Raw genomic sequence first — 17,956 nt, 5'->3', positions numbered from 1 at the left:
CCGATCCACCCCCCCGTGTTCCGATCCACCCCCCCATGCTCCGATCCACCCCCCCCGTGCTCCCCCCACGCCATCATACTTACCGAGCCTCCCGGGGTCCATCCGTCTTCTTTCCTGGGCGCCGCCATCTTCCAAAATGGCGGGCGCATGCGCAGTGCGCCCGCCGAATCTGCCGGCTGGCAGATTCGTTCCAGAGTGAATTTTAATCACAGTGATAAAACCTATCACAGTGGTCAAAATAAAAAAAACAGTAAATGACCCCCCCCCTTTGTCACCCCCATAGGTAGGGACAATAATAAAATAAATAATTTTTTTTTTTTTCACTAAGGTTGGAGTCAGAACTAGGGTTAGGGTTAGGGTACGGTATGTGCACACGTATTCTGGTCCTCTGCGGATTTTTCCGCAGCGGATTTAATAAATCCGCAGTGCTAAACCGCTGTGGATTTATTTCGGTTTTTCTGCGCATTTCACTGCGGTTTTACAACTGCGATTTTCTATTGGAGCAGTTGTAAAACCGCTGCGGAATCCGCAGAAAGAAGTGACATGCTGCGGAATGTAAACCGCTGCGTTTCCGTGCAGTTTTTCTGCAGCATGTGTACAGCGATTTTTGTTTCCCATAGGTTTACATTGAACTGTAAACTCATGGGAAACTGCTTCGGATCCGCAGCGTTTTCCGCAGTGTGTGCACATACCTTTAGAATTAGGCTATGTGCACACGGTGTGGATTTGGCTGCGGATCCGCAGCGGATTGGCCACTGCGGATTCGCAGCAGTGTTCCATCAGGTTTACAGTTCCATGTAAACCTATGGAAAACCAAATCCGCTGTGCCCATGGTGCGGAAAATACCGCGCAGAAACGCTGCGTTGTATTTCCCGCAGCATGTCAATTCTTTGTGCGGATTCCGCAGCGTTTTACACCTGTTCCTCCTAGGAATCCGCAGGTGAAATCCACACAAAAAACACTGGAAATCCGCGGTAAATCCGCAGGTAAAACGCAGTGCCTTTTACCCGCCGATTTTTCAAAAATGGTGCTGAAAAATCTCACACGAATCCGCAACATGGGCACATAGCCTTAGGGTTAGGGTTGGGTTGGAATTAGGGTTGTGGTTAGGGTTAGGGGTGTGTTGGGGTTAGGGTTGTGGTTAGGGGTGTGTTGGGGTTAGGGTTGTGATTAGGGCTATGGCTACAGTTGGGATTAGGGTTGGGGTTAGTGTTGGAGGTAGAATTGAGGGGTTTCCACTGTTTAGGCACATCAGGGGGTCTCCAAACGCAACATGGCGCCACCATTGATTCCAGCCAATCTTGTATTCAAAAAGTCAAATGGTGCTCCCTCACTTCCGAGCCCCGAAGTGTGCCCAAACAGTGGTTTACCCCCACATATGGGGTACCAGCATACTCAGGACAAACTGCGCAACAATTACTGGGGTCCAATTTCTCCTGTTACCCTTGAGAAAATAAAAAATTGCTTGCCAAAACATCATTTTTGAGGAAAGAAAAATGATTTTTTATTTTCACGGCTCTGCGTTATAAACGTCTGTGAAGCACTTGGGGGTTCAAAGTGCTCACCACATATCTAGATAAGTTCCTTGGGGGGTCTAGTTTACAAAATGGGGTCACTTGTGGGGGTTTCTACTGTTTAGGCACACCAGGGCCTCTGCAAACGCAACGTGACGTCCGCAGACCATTCCATCAAAGTCTGCATTTCAAAAGTCACTACTTCCCTTCTGAGCCCCAACGTGTGCCCAAACAGTGGTTTACCCTCACACATGGGGTATCAGCGTACTCAGGAGAAACTGGACAACAACTTTTGGGGTCCAATTTCTCCTGTAACCCTTGGGAAAATAAAAAATTCTGGGCTAAAAAATAATTTTTGAGGAAAGAAAACGTATTTATTATTTTCACGGCTCTGCGTTATAAACTTCTGTGAAGCACTTGGGGGTTCAAAGTGCTCACCACATATCTAGATAAGTTCCTTTCGGGGTCTAGTTTCCAAAATGGGGTCACTTGTGGGGGGTTTCTACTGTTTAGCCACATCAGGGGCTCTGCAAACGCAACGTGACGCCCGTAGAGCATTCCATCAAAGTCTGCATTTCAAAACGTCACTACTTCACTTCCGAGCCCCGTCAAGTGCCCAAACAGTAGTTTACCCCCACATATGGGGTATCACCATACTCAGCAGAAACTGGACAACAAATATTGGGGTCAAATTTATCCTGTTACCCTTGGGAAAATTAAAAAATTCTGGGCTAAAAATTATTTTTGAGCAAAGAAAACATATTTATTATTTTCACGGCTCTGCGTTATAAACTTCTGTGAAGCACTTGGGGGTTCAAAGTGCTCACCTCACATCTAGATAAGTTCCTTTCGGGGTCTAGTTTCCAAAATGGGGTCACTTGTGGGGGGTTTCTACTGTTTAGCCACATCAGGGGCTCTGCAAACGCAACATGACGCCCGCAGAGCATTCCATCAAAGTCTGCATTTCAAAACGTCACTACTTCACTTCCGAGCCCCGGCATGTGCCCAAACAGTGGTTTACCCCCACATATGGGGTATCAGCGTACTCAGGAGAAACTGGACAACAACTTTTGGGGTCAAATTTCTCCTGTTACCCATGGGAAAATAAAAAATTGCGGGCTAAAAAATCATTTTTGAGAAAATAATTTTTTTTTTTTTTCATGGCTCTGCGTTATAAACTTCTGTGAAGCACTTGAGGGTTTAAAGTGCTCACCACACATCTAGATTAGTTCCTTTGGGGGTCTAGTTTCCAAAATTGGGTCATTTGTGGGGGATCTCCAATGTTTAGACACACAGGGGCTCTCCAAACGCGACATGGTGTCCGCTAATGATTGGAGCTAATGTTCCATTTAAAAAGCCTAAATGGCGTGCCTTCCCTTCCAAGCCCTGCCGTGCGCCCAAACAGTGGTTTACCCCCAAATATGGGGTACCAGCATACTCAGGACAAACTGGACAACAACATTTGTGGTCCAATTTCTCCTATTACCCTTGGCAAAATAGGAAATTCCAGGCTAAAAAATCATTTTTGAGGAAAGAAAAATTATTTTTTATTTTCATGGCTCTGCGTTATAAACTTCTGTGAAGCACCTGGGGGTTTAAAGTGCTCAATATGCATCTAGATAATTTCCTTGGGGGGTCTAGTTTCCAAAATGGGGTCACTTGTGGGGGAGCTCCAATGTTTAGGCACACAGGGTCTCTCCAAACGTGACATGGTGTCCGCTAACAATTGGAGCTAATTTTCCATTCAAAAAGTCAAAAGGCGCGCCTTCCCTTCCGAGCCCTGCCGTGTGCCCAAACAGTGGTTTACCCCCACATATGAGGTATCTGCGTACTCGGGAGAAATTGCCCAACAAATTTTAGGATCTATTTTATCCTATTGCCCATGTCAAAATGAAAAAATTGAGGCGAAAATAAATTTTTTGTGAAAAAAAAGTACTTTTTCATTTTTACGGATCAATTTGTGAAGCACCTGGGGGTTTAAAGTGCTCACTAGGCATCTAGATAAGTTCCTTGGGGCGTCTAGTTTCCAAAATGGGGTCACTGGTGGGGGAGCTCCAATTTTTAGGCACACGGGGGCTCTCCAAACGTGACATGGTGTCCGCTGAAGAGAGTGCAGCCAATTTTTCATTCAAAACGTCAAATGGCGCTCCTTCCCTTCCAAGCCCTGCCGTGCGCCCAAACAGTGGTTTACCCCCACATATGAGGTATCATCGGACTCAGGACAAATTGGACAACAACTTTCAATTTCTCCTTTTACCTTTGGGAAAATAAAAAAATTGTTGCTAAAAGATCATTTTTGTGACTAAAAAGTTAAATGTTCATTTTTTCCTTCCATGTTGCTTCTGCTGCTGTGAAGCACCTGAAGGGTTAATACACTTCTTGAATGTGGTCTTGTGCACCTTGAGGGGTGCAGTTTTTAGAATGGTGTCACTTTTGGGTATTTTCAGCCATATAGACCCCTCAAACTGACTTCAAATGTGAGGTGGTCCCTAAAAAAAATGGTTTTGTAAATTTCGTTGTAAAAATGAGAAATCGCTGGTCAAATTTTAACCCTTATAACTTCCTAGCAAAAAAAAATGTTGTTTCCAAAATTGTGCTGATGTAAAGAAGACGTGTGGGAAATGTTATTTATTAACTATTTTATGTCACATAACTCTCTGGTTTAACAGAATAAAAATTCAAAATGTGAAAGTTGCGAAATTTTCAAAATTTTCGCTAAATTTCCATTTTGATCACAAATAAACACAGAATTTATTGACCTGAATTTACCACTAACATGAAGCCCAATATGTCACGAAAAAACAATCTCAGAACTGCTAAGATCCATTGAAGCGTTCCTGAGTTATTACCTCATAAAGGGACACTGGTCAGAATTGCAAAAAACGGCCAGGTCATTAAGGTCAAAATAGGCTGGGTCATTAAGGGGTTAAACTTTTTAACTATTCAGTCACTTTAACATTCAGAAATTCTCTATTTGCTCTTATGCTTTGTTGGGCCAGGAATTGCTGTCTTTCCTGTTCGAGTGCCTGCTGCTGCCGACAATACTCCTTCTGGCTGATTATTTCTACACTAGATGGTAGCCCGATTCTAACGCATCGGGTATTCTAGAATATGTATGTAGTTTATTTATGAAGATTTTAGAATAATACATTGAATACACAAGATTTGGCCTGCCGCGACCAATTAGCGAAGTGTGGTTCAACTCCCGCGCCAATTCGCGGCCGGACTGCGCCTGTCGCTGATTGTTCGCGGCCGGTCACGTAGTATATAGCACAGCCATGTAGTATATAACAGCCCACGTAGTAAATAGCACAGCTATGTAGTATATTGCACAGCCACGTAGTATATAGCACAGTCACGTAGCATATAGCACAGCCCACAGAGCATATAGCAGAGCCACGTAGTATATACCACAGCCACGTAGTATATAACACAGCCCACGGAGTATATAGCACAGCCACGTAGTATAGAGCACAGCCCATGGAGTGTAAAACAGCCCACATAGCATATAACACAGCTCATGTAGTATATAACAGCCCACGCACGCAGTATATAACACAGCTCACGTAGTGTATAACACAGGGCATGTAGTTTATAACACAGGCCACGTAGTGTATAACACAGGCCACGTAGTGTATAGCACAGCCCGTGTAGTATATTGCACAGCCCAAGTAGTACATTGCACAGCCCACGTAGTACATTGCACAGCCCACGTAGTACATTGCACAGCCCACGTAGTACATTGCACAGCCCACGTAGTACATTGCACAGCCCACGCAGTACATAGCACAGCCCACGCAGTATATTGCACAGCCCACGCAGTATATTGCACAGCCCACGCAGTATATTGCACAGGCCACGCAGTATATTGCACAGCCCGCGTAGTATATTGCACAGCGCGCGTAGTATATTGCACAGCCCACGTAGTATATTGCACAGCCCACGTAGTACATTCCACAGCCCGCGTAGTACATTGCACAGCCCACGTAGTATATAGCAATGTGGGCATCATATCCCTGTTAAAAAAAAAAGAATTAAAATAAAAAATAGTTATATACTCACCTTCCGTTGGCCCCCGGATCCAGGAAGCGTTTACCGATGCTCCTCTCGCGAGCCCGATACGTCATCATCTTGCGAGATCGCAATGCATGGACCGGTCACCGGAGAGAGTCGCGAGGAGTGGGAAAGGCCTGTTCTGGGGCCGACGGACGGTGAGTATAAAATGATTTTTTTTTTTTTTTAATTATTTTTAACATTAGATCTTTTTACTATTGATGCTGCATAGGCAGCATCAATAGTAAAAACTTGGTCACACAGGGTTATAGCAGCGTTAATGGAGTGCGTTACACCGCGGTCCGTTAGCGCTGCCATTAACACGCCACGACCAATCAACGACTTGGATTTCCATGACAGACAGAGGCCGCGACCAATGAATATCCGTGACAGAAAGACAGACAGACAGACGGAAGTGACCCTTAGACAATTACATAGTAGATGGTCTCCCCCTGACTGGGCCTGGCCTTCTGCATCTGCAGGGACCGTTAAGGGGCCCACTTGGATGTCATCTAGCTCAGAGGTGGTTGCGGTAAGATCGGTCACTGCAGCGGGGTCAGTAGCTGGGGCAGGAGCAGTCGCTGGAGCTGGGTCGGTCACTGGGGCAGGGTTGTTCTTCATACCTGCTTCAGATGTCGTCCCTCCAGTGCCGGTCTGCTCCGCTGCAGTTGCTGGTCGCTTGATAGACCACAGTGTTATTGTATTCTTCAGCTGCATCTCACCTTCCGGCTCCGCTGGGGTCAAAGGTGCGGGCTGCAGGTCTTTTGTCAGGGCCACCATTTTTTTCAGCAGTGCCACTTTTTCTGGCTCCAGAGTGTCGGTACTTCTTTCCCGCTCCGGACCAGACGAGGCTGCCGACGGACGTCCGGGTTGGTTCACGATGATGGCCTTCTTCCACCCGACCACAGCTTCCATCTCCATCAGCACGAACTGCCAGGTGAGTTCCTCTTTTTCCTTCCGCATGAGGTCCGGATTCATCATCGGTGACGGGTGCAGTTCTTGCAGATCCCGGCTAGGAGAGTCCTCTTGCTCCATCCCACGCTCCGGGGTCTGCTCACCTCCCTCCGCCATGTTGATTACCGGTTCTTCCTCCTTCCTCACGGTCTCGTTTCATTCCACCACACCTCTTTTCATGGGCAGTTCTTTTTTCCTTCTTTCCCGCTATCCCAGATCAGGAGGCGGAATTCTTCTGCTGACTGACAGATCTCACGTACATAATAATAGCTATGAGGGGCGGCCTTAACTTTCGCGCCGTTCTTTCAGGCTCTGCCCACGACAACACGCCCCACTCCTGCAAGCCACATGGTGCTATAATGGCGGCAGTTTTGGCGGTAATTCACAGTTCACAAGTCACACAGTTAGGCACAGTCTTTTAGGTGGACAGGACCAGATTCTCGGGGTCGGTTTATCCTGTTCGTGACGTCAAGTTGAGTCGTCCGCCTGGACAGTGGGGCACTCGGTATCGGGTCTGGCGCTTAAAGGGAATGTCACGGTGGCTGCGACCCGGTCTGTGGCCCTGGGCACCCAAAAAAGGGAAATGTCTTTAAGGGGATTTTGAAAATAAAGTTTGTTCGTGATGCCACCTGTGGTATTTGGTCAGTAGGTTAACGCTGCTTAAAGGGGTCCTCTGGGGTAATGGTATGGCAGCTAGATGGTATAACTTCCCACAGGTGAAGTAGGTCCCCAGGGCTCCCGTGTGTAGTTGAAGATGGTGAGTGTTGCAGTGAAGAACGAGGACACAGGTTTGCAGTCTTTTACTTGGTTTACTGAAGCTTCAGGCAACCGCAGTCCAGGGCACCAGATCACAGGGCAGGCAGGGTCCGGCCGGCTTGGAAGCGAATCCAGAGTCCCCTTTACCAGGTGGAGATGAAAGCCTTCCTCAAAGCGCGGTGGTGTTGTAGTCCTTTACTGCCTATGGCTTCTGATAAGGTCCTCACAGTTCCTCTCTGTCCCCCATATAGGTTAGGACATAAACCCGTCTGACAGGTGACTCAAGCCTTTTACAGGGTCTCTAGGATGACCCAGGCTCTCTTCACTGTGCCTCCTGGGTGTAAAGGCGGACAGGTAACTTGCAGTTCAGCTGTCCTGCCGGTTTCTGCTGTGCCTCTTAGAGTCCGACACGGCTTCGGTCTTCCGGCTAGCGCTAGCCAAGGAGGTAGCCAAATTACTGCTCTCCTCCCCTGGTGTCACTCTCCTGTGCCTTTTCTCTCCTGCACACTTTCCACAAGTTGTTTGTTCATTCTAAGTCCTCTTTATCCAGGGGCTGTAGTACCTCAGACTACAGGGACCCTTCAGACCTTCTAACACTCTGTGTCTGTCTGCTCTCTCCCATGTCTCTGACAGTTTGACTCCACTCACGTTCCCTCCAAACCACAATATATATAGGGGAGTCACCTAGGAATAGGATCAAAAGCTCCCCCTTGTGGCCTGGAGTATTAATGTGTTGTGTGTATGTGATTACCTAATGAAAGATATCCTTTCTCGCTTCTAGGCGTGACATCCCTCTCCCCGTGAGGAAAGCACTGCCACTGAGACGATCAGGACCCTGGGACGCCACAAATGCATGGGGATAATATTGCTCCTTCAGGGGGACCCGCAAGCATGGACATGTTCTCTCCTATCTGACTCTTAGTTGCTCCAAACGGTGGAGGGATTTTTTTCTGGCACTGGGTCATTTATACGATGACCCTGATTGCATCTCCCTGAGTCCACACTACGTCAGCTGTTATGAACTGGTGGCCTAGGAGCAGCATGAGACGTACTCTAGAGAAGGTGGTACCTGTACTGACCGCAGACCCTGAACTTAGCACCGCAACTAGAAGTAGCCGTGGGATGTACCTAACACTCCCTAGACACCTCGACACAGCCTAAGGACTAACTTCCCCTAAAGATAGAAACGGGAAAACTATCTTGCCTCAGAGAAAATTCCCAAAGGATAGACAGCCCCCCACAAATATTGACTGTGAGAGGAGAGGGAAATGACATACACAGACTGAAATCAGGATTTAGCAAAGGAGGCCATTCTAGCTAAAAAGAAAGAATAGGACAGAGTACTATGCGGTCAGTATTAAAACACTAGAAAATATCCACCACAGAAAATACAAAATCTCCACATCTGACTAAAGACATGGAGGGTATATCTGCATCTCCAGAGATACAGCTAGGCTGAAAAAATCCTTACACCGACCAAGCTGGACAAGACAAAACATGAAAATGCACTGAACTATAAGGTCCACAGCATGTGGACAGCAAAACAAAGCCAGAACTTATCTTTGTTGAAATGAACAGCAAAACAGGAGAGACCAGGTAGGGATGTGAATCCTCCAAAAACAATGGACAACTGGCACTGACTAAAGAATCAAGCAAGACTAAATAGCCCAGTCCAAATTGCAACAAGTGGACACACCTGATAAATGCTGCGATCCAAAGACAGCAGCACTACCACTCATAACCACCGGAGGGAGCCCAAGAGCAGAATTCACAACAGTCAGCTTCAGCAGGGAGACTGTCCGGTGGAGGAGTATTGCTCCGAGTTTTGGAGATTGAGTCTGAGGAACCCATGCAGGTGGGTGCGGCATCTCATCCTGGAAAACAGTCTGTTGTTCGGCGCAATGGGGAGTGTGTTTTAACTGCGGTAAAAAGGGTCATTTCTCACCAATTCCATGAGGCACTTTTATGGTTAAGTGTACGCAGAGTCTAGAAGTTTATGTTTTTGGTTCATGCAGGGGAGGGAGGGATTTGGGATACAATATCATTAATATTGTTACATTACTGTATTATCAACATTGGAATTGTATGATTTATTTTGTATTATAAAACTCTAATAAACAGATTTTCAAAATAAAAAAAGGGTCATTTCGTGGACACATGTCCTTCCTGATCTCACAGTATATAGCCACCGGAAAACTAAGAATCTCGGATTGCGGCGAGGTTAGCAACCCGGGTGTGCATATCTCCTCTGTGGATAGGACACAATTTTTTGACAGGTGATATTCATTTTGGTTAAATTCAGGTGGTTGTGTCTGCATGTCTGGACATTGGGGCATTGTACCTGCATTCACTAATCGTCTCACACTCACCTGCGCCCACTATTGTTCCCATGCTCAGTAGTGTGCCTGCTCCCACTAAGGCAGTGGCCCCCAATCTTTCTGACCCTGAGAGCTACATTCAGCTCTGAAAGGGGATCGCGAGCCACAACAGCTGCTACCCCCCTCACAGTAGTGTCGACCAAAGCCCCCATTATGTGTATAATGATAACCAAAGCTTTTCCACAGCACAGTAACCACTCCCACTAATGTTTCCACATTTAGAACTACAACTGTATCTGCACCCACTAATGATCTCACACTGAGCACTGCACCTGCACCCACTAAAGTTCCCACACTCAGCACTGTACCTGCACCCACTAACATTCCCACACTCAGCACTGTACCTGAACCCACTAACGTTCCCACACTCAGCACTGTACCTAGACCCACTAATGTTCCCACACACAGCACTAACTGCACCCACTAATATTCCCACACACAGCACTGTACCTGCACCCACTAACGTTCCCACGCTCAGCACTGTACCTGCACCCACTAATATTCCCACACACAGCACTGTACCTGCACCCACTAATATTCCCACACACAGCACTGTACCTGCACCCACTAATATTCCCACACACAGCACTGTACCTGCACCCACTAATATTCCCACACACAGCACTGTACCCGCGCCCACTAATATTCCCACACACAGCAGTGTACCTGCACCCACTAATATTTCCGCACACAGCACTGTACCTGCGCCCACTAATATTCCCACACACAGCAGTGTACCTGCGCCCACTAATATTCCCACACACAGCAGTGTACCTGGACCCACTAATATTCCCACACACCGCACTGTACCTGCGCCCACTAATATTCCCACACACAGCAGTGTAGCTGCACCCACTAATGTTCCCACACACAGCAGTGTACCTGCACCCACTAATGTTCCCCCACTCAGCACGTAGCAACGCCCACTAATATTCCCCCGCTCAGCACCGTACCCACACCCACTAATGTTCCCCCAATGGCACTGTACTTGCATCCAGTAATGTTCCCAAACCCAGCACTGTAACCACAATCCACTGTTTCCCCATTCAGCACTGTACCCGCTCCCACTAATGTTCTCAAATTCAAGACTGTACCCGCTCCCACTAATGTTCCCCGCTCAGCACCGTCCTCGCACTCACTAATGTTCCCCCACTCAGCATGTACCAACACCCACTAATGCTACCCCACTCAGCACTGCACCCACACCCACTAAAGTTCCCCCACTCAGCATATACCTGCACCCACTAATGTACCCCCACTGAGCACTGTACCCCGCACCCATTAAAGTTCCCCCACTCAGCATGTACCTGCACCCACTAATGTACCCCCACTCAGCACTGTACCCACACCCACTAAAGTTGCCCCACTCAGCATGTACCCGCATGCACTAATGTTACCCCACTCAGCACTGTACCCACACCCACTAATGTTACCCCACTCAGCACTGTACCCACACCCACTAATGTTACCCCACTCAGCACTGTACCCACACCCACTAAAGTTCCCCCCACTCAGCATGTACCCGCACGCACTAATGTTACCCCACTCAGCACTGTACCCACACCCACTAATGTTACCCCACTCAGCACTGTACCCACACCCACTAATGTTACCCCACTCAGCACTGTACCCACTCCCACTAATGGTCCGCCACGCAGCACTGTACCCACACCCACTAATGTTCCCCCACTCAGCATGTACCCGCACCCACTAATGTTACCCCACTCAGCACTGTACCCACACCCACTAATGGTCTCCCACGCAGCACTGTACCCACACCCACTAATGTTCCCCCACTCAGCATGTACCCGCACCCACTAATGTTACCCCACTCAGCACTGTACCCACACCCACTAATGGTCCCCCACTCAGCATGTACCCGCACGCACCAATGTTACCCCACTCAGCACTGTACCCACACCCACTAATGTTACCCCACTCAGCACTGTACCCACACCCACTAAAGTTCCCCCCACTCAGCATGTACCCACACCCACTAATGTTACCCCAGCCAGCACTGTACCCACACCCACTAATGGTCCGCTGTTGTGAATTCCGCTCTTGGGCTCCCTCCGGTGGTGGTAAGTGGCACTTTTGTGAGTTCTGCTCTTGGGCTCCCTCCGGTGGTTTTAAGTGGAATGGCTGCTCCTTGGATTTAGCAGTCTGCAGCTGCTTCCACTGATTGTCTTTCTGCTCGGCTATTTATGCCTGGCTCTTCCTTCAGCCAGTGCCACTTGGCAATGGTTCCTGGTTGGATTCACATCTCTCTTGGATTTCCCTGATATCCTGACCAGTTCAGCAAATATAAGTCCTTGCTTTGCTCTTTGCTGTCCACATGTTGTGGACTTATTCGTATTGTGCATTCTATGTTTTGTCCAGCTTGTCAGTATGGATTAATTCAGTTTAGCTGGAAGCTCCGGGAAGCAGATTTACCCTCCACACCTTTAGTCAGGTGTGGAGATTTTTGTAAACTCTGTGTGGATTTTTGTAGTTTTTAATACTGACCGCACAGTATTCTATCCTGTCCTACCTATCTAGCTAGACTGGCCTCCTGTGCTACATCCTGGTTTCATTCTGTGTATGTCTTTTCCCTCTCCACTCACAGTCATTACTTGTGGGGGGCTATCTATCCTTTGGGGATTTTCTCTGAGGCAAGATGATTTTCCTGTTTCTATCTTTAGGGGTAGTTAATTCTCAGGCTGTGACGAGGTGCCTAGGGAGCGACAGGAGCATCCCACGGCTACTTCTAGTGTTGTGTTGAGCTTAGGGACTGCGGTCAGTACAGGTTCCACCTCCTTCAGAGCTCGTCCCATGTTGCTCCTAAACCACCAGTTCATAACAGTCTGCCACGCAGCACTGTACCCACACCCACTAATGTTCCCCCACTCAGCATGTACCCGCACCCACTAATGTTACCCCACTCAGCACTGTACCCACACCCACTAATGGTCCCCCACGCAGCACTGTACCCAAACCCACTAATGTTCCCCCACTCAGCCAGTACCCGCACGCACTAATGTTACCCCACTCAGCACTGTACCCACACCCACTAATGGTCCCCCACGCAGCACTGTACCCACACCCACTAATGGTCCACCACTCAGCATGTACCCGCACCCACGAATGTTCGAAAATTCATCACTGTATCTAAATTGCTGTTCTAATTCCCTTCCATGAGCACAGTACTAGTTCCTGACCTATATTGCACCCAGGCCACAAAACTGTCCTTTCACATCTATTTGCACTGTATGTATTACCAATGTACTTAACCTGCTTTATGTTCCTCTCATCTGCCCCCATACGGACCCTGCCCTGGGGTCTGCTTTCTATGTAATTATGTAGCTTCTTATTCTGACTCTTTGCAGGCTCATTTATTCCACACAATAAGAAGCCACTCAGAGCAGGAGTCTGCTAGGCCAGGGCCGGGGGCTGCTTACAGCCTATTAATTCTGTCCCATCATTGGGGCTGTTATTACTGCCTCAGTGCCTCTTATAAGAAGCTATGAAAAGTTAGTCCTTCCCCCTGGACAAGACACCTCTTGAATGTTTCTTATGAAGTCACTTTTCTTTATTTCAGACGTCTCAAGGCATAGGAGTGGAGGCCAACTGTGTGTGCTAAGTGAGCCGAATGAGACCAGAAGTCCATTATTTGAGGCAATAAGGTATTTTACATTTTATAAAACATTTCCTTTCTAATCACTGTTCCTCATCTCTTCTAGTGTTCTTCTCTTGATCACGTCATTTTATCTAAACTAGAACCAGACACCTTTCCACCCATATGACTTTATATGCTGTAGTACTTCCCTCTCGCACCAAGTCAGGAACCCTCATCTAGGACCCTCTATTTTCATCACTATAACTCACCTGTTCCAGTTTGCCCCCTTTTTCTATTCACTATACCTCCCTCATTCTAGTGTCCTTCCTTTTCTGTTCACCTCTCCTAGAGCCCCTTCTCTCTATATATTATACCATTGTTGTTCTAGTGTTTGTCCTTTTCTTTTTACCTGTCCTAGAGCCCCCTCTTTCTATACGCTATACTTTACTTGTTCTGGCAACCGTTCCTTTCTGTTCACCTGTTTTAAAGCCTCCTCTTTCTATATACAACTCCCTCTTGTTGTAATGTCCATCCCTTTCTGTTCACATGTCCTAGTGCCCCTCTATCTACATACTATATACTGTACCTCACTTCTCTCACTGTTCATCCCTTTCCCGTCCTAGTACTCCCATGTTCTTTCACCTGGCCTAGAGTCCCCTTTTTCTATTTACTATACTTCACTTATTCAAGTCTGTTCCTTTTTGTTCACCTGTACTAGAACCCCCTCTATCTATATATTATATACTATTCTTCATTTTTTTAGTGTCCGTCCATTTCTGTTCACCTGTCCTACAACCCCCTCTTTCTATATATTATATACTATTCTTCATTTTTTTAGTGTCCGTCCATTTCTGTTCACCTGTCCTACAACCCCCTCTTTCTATATATTATATACTATTCTTCATTTTTTTAGTGTCCGTCCATTTCTGTTCACCTGTTCAGGAGTCCCCTCTTTCTATATACTATACTTCTCCTTTCCTGGTACTCCCGTTTTGTTTTGCCTGTATTAAAGTCCCCTTTTTCTATCACAATACTTCACTTATACTAGTATCTGTCCCTTTCTATTCAGTTGTCCTAGAACCCCTTCTCTTTCTATATACTCTGCCTCACATGTTTTAGTGTTCCTCCCTTTCTGTTCACATGTCCTCGAGTCCCTTCTTTTTATATACTATACCTTACTTATCCTAGATCACTCATTCTTTTCCCCATAGCTTCCTGTCCCTTCTTTGTATTCACCTGCACTTCACCGGTTCTGGTACTCCAGTTTTCTTTCACCTGTCCATGAGCCCCTCTTTCTGCTGCCTATCCCTCCTGTAACCTAGTACACCCATTCCTATCCTTATACCTTCCTGAAAAATTCTATATCCCTTCCTTGAAACCACGGTTTCTGAGATCAATGCAACCCCCTGATAATTCGATATACAACAATTTTATTTAACTTCACCTGTGTCCACCCTTATTTCTAACCATTTATTGAAGCTTGGCCTGTGCTATATCGGAAGCAGTTTCCACCTGTTCTTCACAACCAGTCCCTCTTGTTGTTCGTTTTCCTGTGCACCCCCCACCCTTTTGCTGTCAATCATGCCGATGCTCCAGGCTGGAATATAATGGAAGAACAGCAGCTTTTGCCCATGGTAAATCTGTGCAGCTTTTAAAGGATTTAGTGCCACTCAAATCGTAAAGTGACCTCAGAGGGAAGAGGGGGGAGAGTGTGCACTCACATCTACAGTCCAGAGTGTCAGCGCCACTCGGATGAATGAGAGACACCAAGACAGGGACACAGAGTACAGGGATGAGACAGGCAAAGAGAGTGGCGCAGGGGTGAGACAGGCAAAGAGAGTGGCGCAGGGGTGAGACAGGCAAGGAAAGTGGCGCAGGGATGAGACAGGCAAAGAGAGGGGCATAGGGATGAGACAGGCAAAGAGTGGGGAATAGGGATGAGACAGGCAAAGAGAGGGGCATAGGGATGAGACAGGCAAAAATAGAGACATTAATACAAGGAGCCGCACAGAATTAAACTGAAACTGTAGACATTTCAGCAGGTGCAGATAGTAAAGGGCTATATTATCCCATGCAAAGTGTGGGACTATTTGTATATGTGTTTAATCAGACGAAGAGGAGGTTCTTCTACTTATCACAAAGTTACCGTCGTTCCCTAAACTTCTGACAACAGCTGTAAGTAACTTGGATACATGTTGTGTGTGTGTGTGTGTGTATAATGGGTGTGTATATTTGATATATAGTGCAAATATGTAGTACACAATCTAAATGATATATTTAACACAATAAATTATACATATGTATTATTGTAAATATATCATTTAGATTTTCCTTACGTCATAACGTGCAAATATAAAGATGTGATCTGTTCACATTGGACGTACAGTCACCTGCAGTGACGATTTTCCCCCATGTCTACCTTACGGATATATTTGTGGTATGAGCGGTGCATGACGATCTCATGGAAATTGCTTGTACATGATACCGTAAATGTTTTCAGTGCGTTCTAATCTGTGGAAATGAATTCCTCTTCCATAATTCCCATTTGTTAGTTATGTTGAGGCGATTGTTCGTACTGTGAATGACTGACTGACGATTGCATCGCCATGTTCTAGATCACCAATGCTCAGAATTACTGGTCTTATCGTTGCTCGCAAATCATACAGGAAACACATTGGTGGAGAATCTTCCTGATTGCTTCACAATAAATCTTCCTCCTAAAATCCAGAAGTTGTTAAAAAAAAAATTCTATTCAGTCATTATTTTATCTGATCACTACGGCGCTCGATGACTTCTGTATAATGGTACCATATTAGTTATCACCAAGCATTCCTGCAAAGTGATGTCATTTAAGAAATGATTATATACCCCAACCTGACACAGACTTTTATTTACAGATGCGTTTTTAATTTTAGAGGCAAATAACATACCGCCATTGCACCTACTTATCAATGGGTGTATTATCATTTTAATACCCTTCATGGGTTGATAAAACATTACTATTTATTAGATAGAGTATTCTGGCCGATAACTCACTAATATCACCCTCTACGGTTGATCTATAAAGATTGCTTTCATGTTTCCAGATGTTGTCAAGACGTGTCACTGGCGGTTATTTGGCACCCCTGTGCTATGAGAATTATTACCCACTACATACCGGTCTCTTTTTGAGTTTTACTATAGATGGGTGTTATGTTACTAGTTTTTTTGTATTCTGCATAATTACAGTGGGTACGGAAAGTATTCAGACCCCTTTAAATTTGTCACTCTTTGTTTCATTGCAGCCATTTGGTAAATTCACAAAAGTTAATTTTTTTCACATTAATGTACACTCTGCACCCCATCTTTACTGTAACCCCCCCCCCAAAAAAAAAAAAAAAGTAGAATTTTTGCAAATTTGATAAAAAAAACCTGAAATATCACATGGTCATAAGTATTCAGACCCTTTGCTCAAACACTCATATTTTAGTCACATGCTGTCCATTTCCTTGTGATCCTCCTTGAGATGGTTCTACTCCTTCATGGAGTCCAGCTTTAGTTAAACTGAAAGAACTTGATTTGGAAAGGCGCACACCTGTCTATATAAGCCCTCACAGCTCACAGCACATGTCAGACCAAATGAGAATCATGAGGTTAAAGGAACTGGCCAAGGAGCTCAGAGACAGAATTGTGGCAAGGCACAGATCTGGCCAAGGTTACAACAGAATTTCTGCAGTACTCAAGGTTCCTAAGAGCACAGTGGCCTCCATAATCCTTAGATGGAAGAAGTTTGGGACCACCAGAAGTCTTCCAAGACCCGGCCGTCCAGCTAAACTGAGCAATTGCAGGAGAAGAGCCTTGGTGAGAGAGGTAAAGAAGAATCCCAAGATCACTGTGGCAGAGCTCCAGAGATGCAGTAGGGAAATGGGAGAAAGTTCCAGAAAGTCAACTATCACTGCAGCCCTCCACCAGTCGGGCCTTTATGGCAGAGTGGCCCGACAGAAACCTCTCCTCAGTGCAAGGCATATGAAAGCCCACATATAGTTTGCTAAAAAACACATGAAGGACTCCCAGGCTATGAGAAATAAGATTCTCTGGTCTGATGAGATGAAGATAGACCTATTTGGTGATCATTCTAAACGGGATGTGTGGACAAAACCAGGCACTGCTCATCACCTGCCAAATATAATCCCAACAGTGAAACATGGTGGTGGCAGCATCATGCTATGGGGTTTTTTTCAGCTGCAGGGACAGGATGACTGGTTGTAATTGAAGGAAACATGAATGCGGCCAAGTACAGAGATATCCTGGATGAAAACCTCTTCCAGAGTGCTATGGACCTCAGACTTGGCCGAAGGTTCACCTTCCAAGAAGACAATGACCCTAAGCACACAGCTAAAATAACGAAGGAGTGGCTTCACAACAACTCTGTGACCATTCTTGACTGGCCCAGCCAGAGCCCTGACCTAAACCCAATTGAGCATCTCTGGAGAGACCTGAAAATGGCTGTCCACCAACATTCACCATTCAACCCAACAGAACTGGAGAGGATCTGCAAGGAAGAATGACAGAGGATCCCCAAATCCAGGGGTGAAAAACTTGTTGCATCATTCCCAAGAAGACTGCGATGGCTGTAGTAGCTCAAAAGGGTTCTTCCACCCAATACTGAACAAAGGGTCTGAATACTTATGACCATGTGATATTTCAGTTCTTCTTTTGTATTAAAT

At 46.2% G+C, this 17,956-nt stretch overlaps 1 protein-coding gene across 1 annotated transcript in view; it reads left to right on the top strand.

The window, feature by feature from the left end:
• The first annotated feature begins 14,839 nt into the window (after positions 1–14,839).
• LOC138662348 (metabotropic glutamate receptor 6-like) overlaps positions 14,840–17,956 on the top strand; it is a 36,524-nt gene continuing 33,407 nt past the window's right edge. Inside the window, exon 1 of the mRNA XM_069747857.1 lies at positions 14,840–15,425. The gene's annotated coding sequence lies outside the window, so the exon portion shown is untranslated. The remainder of the gene's footprint in view (positions 15,426–17,956) is intronic.

This window comes from Ranitomeya imitator, chromosome 2 (genome assembly GCF_032444005.1).
Source record: "Ranitomeya imitator isolate aRanImi1 chromosome 2, aRanImi1.pri, whole genome shotgun sequence".
NCBI lineage: Eukaryota > Metazoa > Chordata > Amphibia > Anura > Dendrobatidae > Ranitomeya > Ranitomeya imitator.
Note: the sequence above shows the minus strand (reverse complement) of the source record. Positions and strands in the feature narration are given on the sequence as shown.